We start from the raw sequence: 14,938 nt of genomic DNA on the forward strand, positions 1-14,938 counted from the left end.
GTGGATTTGATCCGCTTGGCACACATCAACTGCCACGTCTTAACACTGGAGCTCAGTTTCTGAATGAGCACACACAACCATCATCTGTATACTGAAGCTTTGTTTGACCCGATTTAGAAAGGATTTGTGGTGGTTCTGTTGGTGAGGGTTACGGCTTGCATGTCGTGGAGTAGGCGGAAGGTGGTGACAAATTCCTGAGGGCAGCCAAACTTGCGGAGCATATGCCATAAGTCTTCACAGTTAACGGAGCCAAAGGCTTTTGTGAGATCAAAAAAGGTCATGTACAGCTGTTAGTGCTGTTCCTTGCACTTTTCTTGAATTTGCCATGCAGTGAAGATCGTTTCTGTGGTGCCTCTTGATGGGCAAAAACTGTTCTGTGACTCTGGTGGAGTTCCTCGACCACCAGGAGGAGGCAGTTGAGGAGGATCCGTGCAGTAATCTTCCCTGTGGCAGAGAGCAGGGAGACTCCTCTGCAGTTATTGCAATTGAACTTGTCCCCCTTCTTGAACTTGGTCATCATCACAGGGTCCCTGAGACCTCCCCCTACAGCATGTGCTCTTCTTCCTAAGTGAGGGACATGAGGTTATGCAGCCATGCCAGGATGGCCGCCCAACCTTGTATCCCTCATCTGGGAGGAAGAGCATATGCTAAGGATCTTTCACATCCACTACAAACCTCCAAGATCGATGCAATCCTCCAAGAAGGCAGTCAGGGTCTCAGTTTAATGGCTCATCTGAATGGTGGTACCTCTGACAATGCAGCACTCCACCATTTTTGCACCGGAATGTCAACTTAGATTTTGTGCTCAAGTCCCTGGAGTTGGACTTGAACCCACAACCTACTGACTTCGAGGTAGGTTATCTCTGATCCATAGCTAACAAGACATTAAGGGCTCTGCTAAAGGCTCCAGACTACCTATTACCTAGAGAGCTCCAGGTGGTTTCTACATTACCTATTCCAACTGTTACATGTCCCACAGATTCTTCACTTGTATTTGTGGAGTACATTAAATGTAACCTATTTTTCAAAGAATAGTGACATTATCCAATTGACAGTATGTGCAATAATAACCCTTTCCCCACATGATGATAGGCATTCATCTTCATTATAAAACTTTAATTTACTCACCGAATAGAGGCTGTAGTTGGTAGCACAAATACAGCAAATATGATTGTGGGGTTAGTCCATGGCCAAGATTGACCCCAACTGTAAGCATTGGGCCTGAGCTCCAGCCAATTTTGGCAAAGTTGTCAGGTCGTTTGCTTTAGTTTGATTTACTGCATCTGAAAGGGGGGGGGGAAAACTGACATTCTAGTTTCATTCTTCTATAAAAGTGATTTCTGTCGAACAGATAAAATAATGGAGATTGCTGACAATTGTAGAGAAATTCTAAACCTGCTTGAGCATGTTTCTTCAGGTTCCCTAAGGTGACTGTTGACCCAATTTATTTTCTTATTTTCCTTTTGGTGTTGTGAAACCATACTTTATATCAGAAAATGATTTTTGAATTTACTGCCTGGAAACCCCTAATTTTTTTTTTTAAAGACTAAAGCTACATTCCAGTGACTTGGGATCAAAGCACGTTTGTATCACTGTATCTTCCGCATTCCAAAACTATTGAAATGGAGACAGCCTGTCTGCAAAGTCAAAGTCAAAGAAAAATGGCCTTAATAGAGAATGAATGGGGGCCATCTCCTACCCTATTAGCAGAGTGTCCAGACAACCACTTGTGTAATTAACTGGGTGGAGACAAACCATTGGACATAATCACTTGGACAATGGAAGCCTGGCTGAGAGAGGAATTCCCAACCATGATCTAATCAAGTTACAATTGGAATACACTATCCATGATCTTATTTGGATCACTGGGTAGTTGAAGAGAGAAGGTCATGTGTCAAACCGACTCTGTGTGTGTTTTGAGCACCTGTTTTCTGTGCAGAAGAGGACAAGCAACTGATATGCTGACAGAACATGACCCTGAGTGGGTTCCTTTTCTCTTTCTCTCTCTCTCTCTCTCTCTCCATCCAGCTTGCAAGTTTTTTGAACCCTATCTGCTGATTTTGACTACCCAGGTGTTGCAGTTTTTCTTTAATAAAACTCAATCCAGCATTGCTGTCTTCAGAAGAACAAATAAATCTCCGTCTATATCTTTAAACTACCTCAACGCCAAAAGCAGCAGGACCACCGACTGAAAGCAACGAGACTATCAAGTGAAAGCTGCAGGACCACTGAATTCAGCCTGAAACCAGCTCCAAGAACTCCAATAGGAATCACCAGCCTCCAAGAACCATATATCCCTTTAATTTTACTGGACTCTAAATTGCTTAATCTATCCTGCCCACTCTTTAATCTTTTTGCGTGTATTTGAACCTCCAGTGTGTGTGTGTGTGTGTGTGTGTGTGTGTGTGAAAGTTGGAGCATTGTTTATTATTTTGACTTAGACCCAGTTAAGTACAATAAAAACCATTGTCTTTTCCTTTTCAAAACTCAGTTAACCTGTTTGATTGTGCCTTTTATGGTCATAACACGCTAACAGTTAAATATCCATGGAATTGGTAAGTATATCCATTTTTAAACTAAAACTGTTGCAGCCAAACAGAGAAAGGGAAAAGAGGGGAACCATTCGACCCCTCCTCACCTGATCATAACATCGGAAAGGTCTAGCTCTGGACTTGCCCCATATTACACAGCTGACATTTGGAAGTAGGCAAGTGAGGGAATTGCGTGATTCAAGCCCACATCTAATACTTGGTAAACTAGGGCACTCAAAGACTATCCCATTATATTGTTCTTTATATTGAATTTTCCAGTTCCATCAGGTGACATTTTTGTGTTGCACTCCACATCTCTGATGCTGAATGCATTTTCCAAGGATGTTAATAACTTATGATGTATTGTATGAGAATTACTGCTTGTACCTGTATTTATCTTGCCCACTGTGTATTTTTTGTTACAGTAGTGTACTGTTTAGATAAACTGGTTGAGTAGAAATGACTTCCATTCATTTTACTGAAGCTTCATATTTGTGTCACTAAATATGAAATCAGGGAAAAATCCACCAAGTATTAAACCTTAGCCCATTATCATTTGTTTTTGTTAATAAACTGAAAAAAATTGTGAAGCATTAATTTATCATCTGTAGAAATTTTGTTTTATATCATGCTTTCAATGGAAGGAAGATTTCTTCAGCATTCTGTTTCTATCAAAATCAAAAATGCATCCTTTGTAAATGATTGATATTTTTGAGACAAATAGCTCGCAAATGAAACCTACCAATTCCAGCATTTGAAGAGTTAACTTTGTTTTGCTTGCAGTTTATTGAGGGTGTGTAATCTGTCCTATTTAATAGTCCTACACACAGGGAGACTGTTCAGTTGGCAGGACTGATTGCTCCTTTCTCACCTGTCTCACGATGGATTGCAAGGGGTTTCACTCTTGCTGATGGATGCTCCAAGGCTCCATAAAATTGATGTTCCAAATAGGACTCAAAAATCGGACCAGTGGCAGCAACAAGCATTGTGTTCACAAGCCTTATCTCAAATGACTTTTTCCACAAAAGGTTATCATAAAGATAACTACTAATGCTCTCTTCTGATAGCAGATTCATTAGTCTAGCCTCTTGAGCGAACTAGAAAGAAGGAACTTGCATTAATATAATGCCTTTCCCATCCTTGGGAAGTCCCAAATTGCTTTATAGCCAATGAACTCCAGTCTCCCTGATCTATATTGTATCAGATCTACTGATCAGTACACACAGAAGCATTTAGCTCTGTGTTATGGACTGGCATCTTCAAATTACATCATCCTGTATTCACCTCGGTCTTTCTAGACCACTTTGCCAAAAGAAATGCTAATCAAATGTTCCTCTATTTCGAGGAGTGCCGTGAAAGGATGAATCCGCAGAACATTAATTTCCATTTATAGTTTGGTATCTGAGCCTACTCATTGTTAAATATAAGAAGGATCATTTTTCCATGTTGCCTCAACATGTTAGCTGGTGCTTTGGCACTGATTTAGCTTTGCATATCCAGCTCAAATTCATTCTGACTCCAAAGTGAACTTTGGTTAGTTCAAAACACGGGTTGACAGTATAACTTATACCTTGTTAAAGACTAATTTAACACTACCGATGTGCTATTGTCATGAAGAGATATTAATGTGTATAATGTTATTGGGAATTATTTTTCTAATAGAATTCTAGTGGGGGTCCATGTCTAGGTGTGTGTCTGTGTGTGTCTTAACTGGATTAAAGCCAGCTAGTCTGGGTGCTTTGATGTAGAATGGTTTTGAGATGTTAATTGGGTGAACAGGAAGGAGAACAGTAAGGTAAAGTGTTCAGTTGCATTTGTTGAATAAACCATTCACGGCTGTAGGTAAAATCTTGCACCTAGCTAGAAGCCAAACAATGTGTTTATTTTTTCAACTTATTAATAAAATTGGTGCTATGAAAGGGGTTTTATTGTTAGAAGAGCTGAGGTTCAAAAGAGCTAGTGATACAATGGAAAATTTACATTCAAAGGGAAAGCTAGGTATATAAAGAAGGGAGTTTGTGTGTGTAAGGTAGAGGCCTTATTAAGACCTAATCAGCCTGTACGCCTCCAACTAACTTGCAAAGGAACCTCATTTGGAATTCTTAGGGTCAAATGTGCTTTGCCTGGTGTCTATTTAAAGTCTATGGGTTACTGTTGCCTTAGTGGAGATTTACCTGGGGGTGATTAATTTGGGGATTTGTTAAAAAGTTATTATAGTAGTAATTTGTAGCTATATGTATGTGTTTAATTTGTTGTTAAATTAATAAATGTTTAATTTAGTTTTATATAAAAACCATGAGACTCGGTGGTCTTATTCCTGCTGAATTCAGAGTCTGCATCTCGAAATTACAAATTGCAAAAATGGATTATGACAGTTGTCTCAGGTCCCCAGGGGGATTTGAACAATGCAGCCTTTACCATACAGCTATGTCATAATACTATTCTACTTGAAGGCTTGTTAGGAAAAGAGATTCTTCATTCATTAGGTTCAAACAAGTGGTGAAATTCGTGGCTGGACTTTGATGCCCAATAGATTTTTTTTTAAAAACCTGGGCCGGAATTTTCCAGCCCCTCATGCCGACGGAATCTTCCGGTCCCACCGACGTGAATAGAGATTTCAATTACTCGCCGGCTGGGGCTGGAAAATTCCGTCCCTGTTCTCTGCCACTGATTCTCAAGTTCAAGATTTGTTGCAGTTCCCTTCGTCAGATGTGTCACCTCATATCAGACCAAGTTGCCTCTGTCAGGATGGTGGCAATCTAGTGCTGCCAGAGAGAAAAGGTCAGGCTTCTGGGCTCCAGTGGGTAAATGCCCAGTGTTTTTTGAGGCACAACGCAAACACACTTTACCAGTCACCAAATGCCTTTTTTTGATTTTTTTTTTCATTGAGTGAGGCAACTCCATGCCGCTCTCAGATAGTTAATCCCTTTCCAAGAAACACCTGCCTATCATTGCAAAGATCTACAAAGAGAGCCATTCAAAGGAACTCAACTGTTTTGTCTATTTAAGGCTTTAATTAAATGGTTCAAAGCTGCCGACTTCAGCTGCTTGCTGCTGTCAATGAATTTATCTGTGAATAAACCGGTTCAAGTTTAGCCTGTTATGAAAGTGAATGGTACGTGCGAATGGTATTAATGGTATTAATTGTCCCCTCAAGTGATTGTGGAAATCCCAAGTGGAAATCCAGAAACAATCTAACTGGTCTATTGTTCATGAGACATACAGGCACTTGACAAATGTTAGGAACAACGTGACAGATTATGTTGGACATGAGGCCAGATTTTGCTGGAAAAGGGTATCTAACATGTCTCCCGTGAGATCTTTTTAAATGATTATGGGCAGCAAGTTGTTGAAAGTGTAAGTCGATTGCAATGCAGCAAGAGAAACTGGGCTGGGACTCGAGTGAACAAGGCCAGCAACTGTGGGTGGGACTTAATGCCCTCCCACCCAACCCCCTTGGCAGGTTTGGAGTGGTGTAGGGAGCAGGGCAGAGGGTGCGGGGTGGAGATCCTTCCACCTTCCCCCAATAATTCAGAGGGCGGGAAGGCTTGAAGTTGGCCTTCCTGCCCAGACGTCAGCTGAGGCCCTTAAATGGGCACATAGGTTTGCCGCCTAGTTTGGGGTGGTGGGAGTTCCCTTGTTCAAAAGCCCTCTGTGCCTGATCGAAGGAATCGGCATGAGGGAGGGGAGGTCCAGATGAGAGCCACACCCTGCTCTTTCCCCCGACCTCACTCCCCTCTCAATCTTGCTGGCAACCTTCTCCCCATGACCCCAACCCACCCTCAATTACCTTTCTCCAGCGACCCCCAGGTGAAGGGCCAAGTGAATTATTGGTGGCAATCACCGCTCCCAGTGGTGCTGGTGGTAACGGAGAGCTGTTGGCCTCTGGCTGGTAGTGTTCAGAGTGTTCAGTAGGGTGGATTTCCACCCTACTGGGGTGATCCCTGCAATTCAATGTCCTTCATGGAGCCGGAAGTCCTAGCGGCAGTGTTCCTACTGCCAATCAGGGACTTAATTTCCTCGGGGCTTCAAGTGCATTGCTGGCAGTTGTTTGTAGTTGCATTAGAGATAGTTTGTGGCATTTCTTGTGTGCAAATACCCTTTGAACAAGGCTGCAGCTCCCTGAGGCAGCTCCGCAGCAGCTGTCAGCCTTCATGAAGCTCTTTGTAAACCCCCCGCCCGCCCCCTCACTTGTCTCGGCGCCCGCCCTCTTCCCACCGCCCCTCCCCACCCCTCGGCAGCGCTGAGCCCCTCTTGGTGTGTGTTTCGCGCTGGCCGCCAGCTGATTGGCCAGCCAGCGTCAAATCGCGTGTCAGTCGTGACCCGGGCTGGAAGCACATACGGTGTCCGCCAATTGCGTGCACACGACGAGTGCAACATTCAGGCCAGGAAGTTATAACCCTGGGTGTTTTGCAACCAATTGGCCAAGGTTAGATGTGTAGGGTTAGCATGCAGCAGGTTGAAGTTGTAGACGAAAGCAGGTGTTAAAAAAAGCAGAAAAGGTGCATATTTTAGCACAACGCCTGGAATTGGATAAAGAAGAGGCTGAACCAGATGAAGTGAAGCTTGAGATAGACAGGATGCATTTGCAGATGAAATAGCTTCATGGAGAAAAGCACAAACCTGAACTGGAAATGGCACTTGGAAAAACCTGAATCAGAGGCTGAAAGAGAATAATTTTGCCGTAGACAAGGGAAAGGCTTCGTTCACCTGGTGAAGGAGGAACTTATGGTTTGGACGGTACTTTGAATCTAACTTCAAGCTTTGATTTGGGAAAGAATATTCGGCTAGTGCCTAAATTAATGAAGACTGAATTTATTGAAAGACAGTTTACCGCACTTGAGAAGGCTGCCACACAGGGCAGAATTTAGCCCTTGTCGGGCGGGCTCAGCAGGGGGTGGGCAGGGGCAGTCAGGAGGCTGACCACCACCTGCAATCGAGGCCGGAAGGCGATTTCATGCTGGCAGGTCAATTAAGGCCCTCCCAGTGTGAAATGCGAGCAGCAGCGCTTAGCGCTACCTGTGCAGGCGGCCGGGGGTTGGGGGTGGGGAGTGGGGAGTGTGAGCCCTTCAGAATCTCCCTGAGGCACAGAGCTGCCTCAGGAAGATGAAGAGTTTTAAAATATATAAAGAAATTAAAAAGGTTATAAAACATGTCCCCTCAAATGACTCTGTCACACGAGCAGGGACATGTTATTGATTAAATTTTAAATTTTATTTTTATTTGCTTTAGGAAACCTCATCCCGCTCGTGGATGTTTCCTAAAAAGTGCAAAGGCCGCTTGGCCTTTTCGCCTACCCCGCCCACCGCAAGGTTGGATGGGCAGTGAAAAATGTCAGTCAAATGATACTTTAATGACCTTAACAGGCCTTTTAATTGTTGGCAGGCGTGCTGCCAATTCCCGCGTGTGCCCACCAGCCAAAATATCGCGCCATAGCGCGCTGACGTCGGGACACTCACCCAACGTCAACACGTGTCGTTTTACGCTCGAGCGGGTTGGGCCCACCCGCTGAGCTAAAACTTTTGCCCACAGTTACTGTGGCCCAAGGAGACACGGACTTCGATTTTGCAAAGCGTTTTGGTCAGAAAATCAATGGATGTTTATTCAGTCTTTTGGGAGAACAATTTTCAGATTATGAGACAGTTAAAATGTGGTACTTAACATGTATGAAGTTGCTCCTGAGACATATCAATTAAGATTTTGGACAGCCAGGAAAAGCCAAACCAAACCTTTGTGGAGTATGCTAAAGAGAAAGAGATGCTGTGGGATCTGTGGGATCGTTCAATGAAATTACCTAAGACCTTTGAAAATGTGAGGGAAGCCATGATCCTGGAAGAATTCAGGAAAAACATTCCAGTAGCTATTAGGTCTCATTTGCAGAATTGGAAGGTGTCTAAAGCAAGGGAAGCTGCAGTTTTACCCAATGGATATGATATCTCACATAGACAGCTAGGGAGCATTAAATATTCATTAATGAGCCCACAAGGAACCTGGAGGAATCAAAAGTTTGGTGAAGGTTCTGGCTTTAAGGGGAAGGCTGAGTTATTAAGGATTGCAACATCCTAGATAAAAGTGATGTAAAGAAATCCATTTGTTTTTATTGTGGTAAGCTAGGATACATAAAAGCAAATTGTTGGAATCTTAAAGGAAAACCAGCTGCAGGAATAGGAATGCCTAAAGAACCTTCAGAGACGACTGTGTCAGTAAAAGAAATGTGGAATAAAATCATAGCAATAGCGCAGAATGCTTAGGATAGTCAGGGAGATTCTTCCTTATGTAGTGATGAAATGAATCAGGTTACTGAAGGTTATAAAGGTTTTGTTTCTAAAAGAGATGTATTTCCTTGTGCCTCTAGCAAATAAGGAAACAAATTCATATTTTGAGAGATACTGGGTCAGTTTAGTGATTGGTGGCTGATGATACCATTTGTCTTCCAGATAGTCTGGTGAAATAAAATGTACTGATAGAGGGTATTTATGGGTGGTATGAACCGGTTCCCTTATGTAAAGTTAAGTTCACGAAGTGACTTAGTACACGGAGTTGTTGTTACTGGAGGAGTTGTTCCTAGTTTGCCTGTTGAAGGGGTAGATTTCTTATTAGGAAATGATTTGGCAGGTGATAAGGTATTAGCATCTCCAAGAGTTTCAAGAGAGCCAGTTGATGTGAAAGAAACTGAGATTTTGCAGGAGGAACATCTTGGACTGTTCCCAATTTGTGTTGCAATGAGGTTTCAGGCTCATAAGGTGAGAGAGGATGAAGCAAAATAAACTGAGAGGGTGAATGATTCAGGTATTCGATTAGCTAGGACTTTTTGTCGGACGATTGGATGAAGATTAAAAGTATGAGACTGACTTATTTAGTTGATCTTCCTTCAGTGATGCCCATCAGGTAGATCCTGGTTTGCAGGGATTGTCTCAGACAGCGTATTCTGAGGGAGAATCCTGGTTAGCGCAGGGAAATATTAAGAGTTGCATATGAGATTCCAGTGACAGGTCATTTAGGAATATGAAAGACTCAAGCTAAAGTAATGAAACATTTTACTTGGGATGTGGTTGGCTTCTGCATGACATGCCACACATGTCAAAAGATTGGAAAACCCCAGCCATCAATGAAACCAACTCCATTGACCTCTGTACCCACTTTTGATGAACCATTTAGGAGGGTTTTAATGGATTGTGTGGAACCCTTACCTAAAATCAATATCTTTTAACTATCATGGATAGTTTAAGGCAATTCCCTTAAAGATTACTGCAATGATGGTAATTGAAGGGCTAATTCAGTTTTTCACGAGGCGTGAACTGCCCAGAGATGTTCAATCTGACCAAGGGTCAAATTTTATGTCATATGGATTCCAGGAAACTATGGGGAGAATTTTCTCCCCGTCGGGCGGGCTGGCTGGGAGCGGGAGTGGGCGCAGAGCCAATCACTGCCCGTAGTTGGCTGCACATGGCGTGGCGCCATGTCAGGATGCACACCCGACGTCACCGCGCGTCACTTTACGTGTCGGCGAGCGGGGCCCTCCTCCGCGCGCTGAACAGAAGATTCTGGTCTATGTGTAGTTTAGGAATAAAACAAGTTAAATCGATTGCATATCACCCACAGTCGCAAGGGGTATTGGAATGATGCCATCAAACTTTAAAGACTATGACAAAACTTATTGCCTTGAATACCCAGAGGACTGGGATAAAGGAATTTCACTGTTATTGTTTGCAATTAGGGATGCAGTTAATAAGTCAACAGGTTTCAGTCCCTTTGAGTTAGTTTATGGACATAAAGCATGTGCACAGTTCTGGACTCCATATTACAAAAAGGATAGAGTAGCAAGGAGAATGTGCAAAGATTTACAAGCAGAATTGAGAAGGTACAACTATTGAGAAAGATTGGGCTCTTTGCTCTAAAAAAGGGAAAACGGACCTGAGAGATGTCTTCAAAATTATGAAGTACTTTGATCGGGTAGACGTGCGGAAGATGTTTGCACTTGGTGGGAGAGCAGAACTAGTGGTCATAAATGTAAGAAAGTCACTAATAAATCCAACAGGGAATTCAAGAAGAGGTGAGAATATGGAACTTGCATGAAGTGCTTGAGGTGATTCGCATAAATGCATTTAAGGGGAAGCTAGATAAATACATGAGGGAGAGAAGAATAGAAGGATATGTTAATATGATGATATAAAGTAAGATGAGAGGAGGCTCATGTGGAACATAAACATCAGCATAGACCTGTTTGGCTGGATAGCTGTTTCTGTGCTGTAAAATTCAGTGTAGTTCTCTCATCCACTCATACTCCAAACCTCTATCTAATCTGCTCCCCTTCCTCCAGCCATATTGCTCAGTAGGTAAATGTAATGCATTATGTGTTCCTGAGCCAATTAGACAGGACAGTCTAAAGTTTTATCCCAGGTCTGTATTTATCTATTCTGATCTCAGTCCATAAGCTTTATAGGGCACTAATATTTATTTCAACACTTCTAGGCTGGAGGGAGAAATCAGCCACAGTTCCCACTCAGCCTCCAGTGGCTCTTGCTGAACATATGGATGCTGGATGAAGACTTGGCTATGATGGCCCATGGTTTATTGCCTCTCCCTGTTGAAATTTATATATGAAGGATAAACCACTAGAGGAGATGACTCAGCATGAGTGATTGCCTCCAGGAGAGGAGGAACAAGGGGAGAAAAACTGCTGGAGTAAAAATAAAAGCAAAATAATATTGCTTCAATTTTGATATGAAATCTCATAACTCGGAGACCCAATCAAATATGTGTTTTCTTTCTTTTATGTCAACTACTCCAGTGTAGTATAAGGGTCTGGCACATACAGGGTTAATGTGGGACTGAGTACAGGGCCGCCCACACAGTGATGTAAGAGAGCACATGACCCAGACCTATGTCAGTGTGGTTTTGAGCAGAGAAGTTTTAATACCTAGACATGGAGATAGCTCTTTGCCTGTACCCGTTACTGTATATATGTATATAATTACAAGTAGTGAATAAAGACATACTGTTAACATACAGAAGAAGACAAAGACTTCTTTAATCGATATGTTCTGTAGCCAACACCATCCCAACAGCCAGTATACGATCCAGTTGTCAGCAGATGTTTCTAGGAGTTTTCAGTCATTCTTGATAACTTGGGTTTCACTGATATCCCCAGGCTATGTGTAAGTTGGCCTCTTTAAGATACCGCATGTGCACAGCCATGCTAAAATGTTTACACGGTCTGCACACTAAAATATTTACACGGCCTGCATGCTTAAATAAATAACCCATGTACCACTAAAAAATTAGATGATACATTGTTCCATGCTCAGTAGCCTGAATCAATAGATACGCATCTGCAACCTGTCTGACCAATGACAAACTGATAGACTTCAGGATCTGTACCAGTAGCAGAGGCACAAGGTTTGAATGCTCCGTAAGCAAAAACTAAAATAAACAAATTTCTCAAAAGGTAAACATATGAACTCTCTAACTGCTTTGGCTGGAATCTTCTGCCCCTGTAGGAGGTGAGGAAGGAGGTGGGCGGACCCGAGAATTTGGCGGGTTGGCATCGGGACCGATACCCAACGTCTTTCCACCTTCACTGGAAGGTGGTAGGGCCCATTGTCAACTTCCCTGTCCTGCCTCCACTTGAGTCCTTCAAATGGCCGATTTATGACCACTTAAGGGCCTATTCCTGCCTCTGCTGCAATCAGCCTAGCTCCAGGCAGGCCTGTCAACATGCAGCCTACATGTCTGATAAAACTCTGCGGGCTGCATGTCAGTTGGAGGGGGAGTTCCCTCGATCTGCACTAATCTGTGCATGATTGAGGGCATAGATGTGGGGCAGGTGGGTGGCAGCTGATGGTCACTCCTCCTGCACTTACTGCCGACTCCCATGGACCCCTTCTCCCTGCGGGCCCCCACCTTGAGGGCCCCCCACCTCCCAACATCACTTACCTTTCTCCTGGGTTGCTCCTTGATCCTGGGATTCCGGGGAGGAGGGAGGGTGTTGTTCCAGCAGCAGCCATGGCCTCCTCTGTGGCGCTGTTGAGTGCAAGAGCTGCCAGCCTCTGATTGGCCAACGGCTCTTGGCAGCCGCAAAGTCATCTCCAGGAGTCCTCAGTCTGAAGGAAGGCCCACTACTGTCCACTTAACTGCCTTAAATGCCTTTTTTAGGCAACGAGCGAGAACGGAAGATTCTGCCCGTCATCATTGACTCAAAATAAATTTTAAAATTATAACACAGATTAAATTTTTTCTTCAGATATTTTGACTGAAGGAGCATTCAGTCAGTGGTTTCCTTTCTTGCTAATCTTACCATTAGAAATTATGTGGGAATCAATTTAGAGGCATTTTGTATTGATGAGTATAGAATAAGTTAGAGTTATTTCATTAGTACCGCAGATACTGCTTATGATAAGCAGGTCATTAGTATACTTTCAAGAAAACCAGTTTAATGAATAGTTACCGTTAAATGTAGTCAGACTTGCAGCATTTGGGAATAATTGCTTTTATTTCCCTTATAGTTAATTCTGTTGGGTTTTTTTTATTAACAAATCTTAGTTTTCTTATTGCTTTGCTGAATTTTGTCACTTTAGCAACCTACATTCCAAAAAAAGGAAACTCAATTAGGAAAGGTTATTCTAATTAGGTTCTTACCATAATTAGTATGGATGATCCTATTTAGCTAATGTTAAACCCCAGTGGTACATTCTGATAATAACTATAAGGTTTTTTTTTTCCTGATGGGATAATTTAAAAGGTACATGTTAAGGGCCCTGACTGAATTAAACAGTGTGGAGCATATCACTGGAGAGAAAATGAAATAATGGATGAAAGGTTTGTCCCACACTTGGTCAACGAAGAAAGTTTTCACAAAGCTGGAACAAAACTTTACTTTTCAGCAGGAAGATCCTGAATGTGTATTGGGAATGAATGATTTGGAATTTGTATTGTGAGACACAGAATTTATGTTCTGAACGTGAACATTTTGCTGATACCAAAATCACAAGGCAGTAGCCATGAGGTCATGAACTAGAAAATTTCACCCCCCCACTTATCTTGTTGTTCTTTCCTACTTAGCCCCTTTCAAACCAACAATGCCTTCCTCCTCCATTTCTTATCCTTCCTCACCTTTGCCTCATCCTGTAGTTTCTGCTCCTCCCTCTTCTCCTTCCAATTATAACCTCCACACATCTCATCCTCCCTCCTCTCCTCCCTGTTTTTATTTCTCCCTTCTCAAGCAATGGATCGCCTTTTCTCTCCTCCGCACTCCTCACTTCCTCCCCTCCTCCTTGCTCCTCTTCTCATACTTTCCTCTGCTCCCACATTTCCCTGTGTTTCCCTCCGTCCATATGATCATTGCTCCTCCTTGCCTCTCTTCCTCTAATTCTCCCCCTTCTCCCTCTCCCCATTTGACATCTTCTGCCCTCAATTTCCCCTGCCTGCTCCCTGTCCTCCTCTTGCCCCCGTCCCTTTGTTTCCATATCACCCAGCTGTAACCCCTAAATCCACTTGACCTAACATATCCACCAACAGCACACGAGGCTGACCATTAATAAATTAAAGGGAGTCCACACTTCTTGTTGACTTTTCTCACTGATAAATCCTTATGTCCACATTTATAAAGGGAACCTGTCTATGTAAAGTAGCCATTCTGTAATTACACCATCTCCATCAATGAAGGTGTTGCAGCATTACTACAGGTGGGAGGATGTCATTACAGTGTGACAAGTTTACATAGGTGGTTTCCATTGTAAATGTGGAATTAGGAATTTAAAAAGAGGACTGAATTGCACCTGTGAACCCTACATCCAATCTCACATCACCTAAAAATTACTTATTCTTCAGTGCGTAATGCCACAGGGGATCAACTAATCATCCAGCACTCCTCCTTCACACATCATTACCGCTGTGCAACAATTTTCAGAAAGAGGGAAAAAGCCTGAATTTTGTAAGCATTTGCAACTGGCCTCAGATTGACCTTAGCGATTCATAAAGCAGCTGCAATGTTTGAATTTGCCGATGTAAAAGTGGCCTTAAAGGGGCATGGCAGCTCAGAAGCGAATGGCCACAACATTCTCCAGACACCAGGATAAATCACTAGTGTACATACCATTTTAAAACAATACTGAAATATTTGGCAATAATCTAATTATCCCAATTGAGATGGTTCACAACTTGCTCTACGAGCAATAGGAATAAAAAGGAAAAAACGGTGCCAACTAGAAACTCTAATAAAAATACATCCACAGATCTTTTGTGACTGCCTAATGGTGCATCGGAGGCTACAGTGTATCGAGGAAGTATGATTGGAGATGGAAATAGTGGAGGGGTAAACATTTGCTTAATGATTAATCATTTTGTTAACGATTGCTTCGAGTTATTTATGTAACTTTATGAGCATCATGGCTTTCAAGTTCCCAGTA

Source organism: Cetorhinus maximus, chromosome 9 (genome assembly GCF_964194155.1).
Source record: "Cetorhinus maximus chromosome 9, sCetMax3.hap1.1, whole genome shotgun sequence".
In the NCBI taxonomy this organism is placed as follows: domain Eukaryota; kingdom Metazoa; phylum Chordata; class Chondrichthyes; order Lamniformes; family Cetorhinidae; genus Cetorhinus; species Cetorhinus maximus.